Here is a 3,567-nt window from a genome sequence, read left to right as displayed (position 1 = left end):
GCCCTCTTTACTGAATTTCTATTTCAAGAGTTTTTGTGATTGCTCATTTGAACTTTTTAATAATAGCAACTTCAAAGCCCATAATGGTTGCTCCTAGGGATTGCATCCTGGACATTGTGACTATTACATGATGAGATGCAGGCTCTTGCTTCGAACCTCTGGAGAGTGTTGAAACTTTTGTTTCAGCAGGTAGTTGAGCTGGCTGGGTTCAGGCCACAAGCTCCAGCCTGCCTTCCGTGGGTGTCAGTCCCAGCGTCACTCCAGGTTAAAGCCTTTGCAGCACTACTTGGCTGTGTCCCACATGTGCATCATCCTGTGGTCAGTCTGACACCTGAACAGAGGTCACCTGTGAGCTCAGTTCTCAGCTGTCTTTGGTATAATCGTTAGAATCAGCTCCACACATGCACAGTGTGATCGGGGTGAGCAAGTCTAGGGTGAGCCCAGGAGTTCAAAAATAACTTTGTAGTCACTTCCTAAGCTCTCCCCCAGTACTTTCTGGTTCCCTGGGGTTCCCCCCCCCCTTTCTTTTAGGTCCTCCAGCCTGAAACTACCACTTCTAATTGAGCCATGTCCTTCAGAGAGAGAAAGAGCACCTCAGCCCACCCTCTTGGTGCTGCAGCTCCACCAAAGGGAGGCTTGTGAGGTTCTGCCTCAGATCTGTGGCTCCTGCAGGTGCCCCCTGGCCACCCAGGAGTTCAGTGTGAAAAATGGAGAAAAGAAGAGAAATGGCACCTCCCCTCTTTCTGAGCACTGGCTGGCCCTTTCCTACCCCTCGAGGCAGACCTGACTTCTGCACCCCATGCTCAGTTCTGTGTTTGGTCTGTGTGCTCAGGCTGGGGATGCGAGAGGAAGAAGAAATGGTCACCTCACTTCAGTGGCACTTAGAAATCCGGTGCTGCCAACCTGTGTTGCTATTTACTTTTCAGAGCCCTCAAATGGCGGAGCAAATACATTCCGTCCAGGCTTTATAGCTGTGTTTGTTGAGAACAAAAGGGCATGTGTGTTTAGTCCACCTTACCTGGAACCAGAACCTTCCCCAAGACAGGGAGCAGAAAAAATGACAGCATGTGTACAGCATTATCCCATATTTGTGCAAAAAAAAAAAAAAAGTGTACAAGTACCTCCAAAGATAAGCTTAGAAAAAAGTTCTGAAGTTCACGCACAAATCAGCACTGGCTTCTCAGAGAAGTGAACGGCATTTGGATGAGTGGTTTTACTCTGTACTTTTTTCGCTTTTCACTCTGTACTTCTTTCTGACTTGTAACCACACACAAAACAGTAAGAAGGTGCGAGGGAAAAGAGTGGGGAAAATTAGAGTCCAACTCCAAGCACAGGCAGCAGACAGAACTTACCTTTTCTTGTATACGTCTAATGTATCGTGTTGAATGTTTCTCGAATGAAAAATCCATTTAGGAGTCAACGTGATCATACACTCTCTTCAAGCCTCTTATGTACTAATCACAACTACTCACAATTAGAAGTCTGAGCCTGTGATGTCAAGTTATTTTATTCACATTTTTACAAGTAAATGCGGTATTAACTGTAAACTTAAAACAACACATATTTCTTAGCAAATGCAACCCCAAATTCCCATTGCCTGAGCTGTGATGTGCCAGCCTTTGTTCTTTCAGAATTTCAAAGTGAATGCAGTGCTCAAAACAAACATCATAACACAGGGAAACTTTCCCCAAATACAGTTTTGTTATAAAGAAATTCACAGAGAGGCCTCTAATGCCTTCATTCAGGTGTCCGGAATTTCAAACTTGAAGTACTGAAACAGCAAGCAGTGTTTTTCCACCTTACACCAGCAGGCTTGAAGGGGGCAAATTTGGGCCAGACACCTGGAACAGCTCCTTGCATAGGGTTTGGTCCCGAGCACACACCTGCACAGAAGAGCTCCGTGATGGTCCCGTTGTACAAAACTCCATCTCAAGTGCAAAGATTTTGAAATGACTAGCTCATATTATTTTTAGGATCACTTTCTTTTTATACAATTTAACTAATCACGAGACGAAGGACCTTATTTGGGCCAGGCATTAGCAGTTTGATACCAAACCAACTATAAAATTAGGCTGTACAAATATTAGCACCATTTTAAAAAAATCTTGTCCAGTGAAATATAAAACTATCCATTAAACTGTTTTTTTACTAAAGTAGTCAACAAGAACACTTGTTTTTACTTGTAATATTTAAAGGATCTTCAAACAGCTTGTGGAAAAATTTATATTATCTTTTAATTCTATTTTTCCACTAACTTTCCGAAGTACCCTCCTGTACTTTGCTTCTCTCCCTCTTTGCAGGTAATGACTTTGAACGTTTTAAATATCAAGTACTATATAACATGCCATTTACAAACTTCATGCCCAGTACAGCATTGTCAACTTGAAGGGATACAGGAAGACCCTGAAGATTTTTTTTTACTTGCGAATCGTGCAGAATTCTTTTTGGATGTTGTGACTCGCGGCAACTCAACGGACGCCTCGCCTCCTCCTGCTCACGCAGGTCTGTTTGCTGAGTTCGAGTGACCTAAGCATGCCTGCCTTCAAAATATTAGCAATTGATCTGTGGTGAAACCGTGACAAAGAGATCACCTATGGGGCCGACCCCATAGCGCACTCGGGAGAGTGCAGAGCTGGGGGCGCAGCGACGCTCCCGCCACGGGTTTGGATCCTATATAGGAGTGGCCGGTGCACTCACTGGCTGAGCACGGTGTGGGCGACACCACGCCAAGAGTTGCGATCCCCTTACCAGTCACGAAAAAGACAAAAAAAAAAAAAAAGAGATCACCTATGAAACAGTACAAATATGTGCCTGCTGCATTACAGGCAAGTGAGATGACCTCGGTCTATCACACGTTTAGTAAACCTGAAAAGGTATAAATGTACAGAGAAATTTCATGGGGCAGGGGAGTATACACATAACCAGAGATGCCAAGTACCTGACACCTCCTAAGTATGCTCCTAGCAGTTAAAAGAAATAGAAAGAATAGATTCCTGTTTATTTCTCATTTATTTCAGTCTGGTAGAGTGCTGGACATTATTCCTTCAATATTCTCTTACTGCTTTTAATAGAAAATAAAAGTAAAATGTTTATGGCAAATGGTTTGAATAAAAAACTTAAAATCAAAATTTAAAAAGGGTTTTATGGAGATTTTAAATATCACTGGATTATCAGCTTCAGGCTTTTTCAACATGAAAGGTGATTTTAAACTACCTCGCTGTCCTGCAAAGTTGTCCTGAGAATTAGGACCCTGATTACAACGACACCAGTTTCTGAAATGAAAAGGAAAACGTAGGACCATCAAATTGTTACAACTTAAAATATTTTATGGGCTCAAAAGGGAACTGTCACCCTTACAAAAGAAACACTAACCGATTAAGGACTTGGACACAGGAGGGTGATTCAAAACTAATTCACAATGATTTATTCGTTGCTCATGCACATTAAAAGTACTTTAAAAATCTTGTTCACTTGTCCTCTACTTAAAACAGAGGGGAAAAACTGGCGAGTATTGCCTTCTAGGTTTTATCTCCATCTGGAGTTTTCAGTAGTAATCACATTAAATAC

The sequence above is a fragment of the Galeopterus variegatus genome, unplaced genomic scaffold (genome assembly GCF_000696425.1).
Source record: "Galeopterus variegatus unplaced genomic scaffold, G_variegatus-3.0.2 Scaffold3485, whole genome shotgun sequence".
NCBI lineage: Eukaryota > Metazoa > Chordata > Mammalia > Dermoptera > Cynocephalidae > Galeopterus > Galeopterus variegatus.
The sequence above is the reverse complement of the archived record's forward strand: the minus strand, read 5'-3'. Positions refer to the sequence as shown.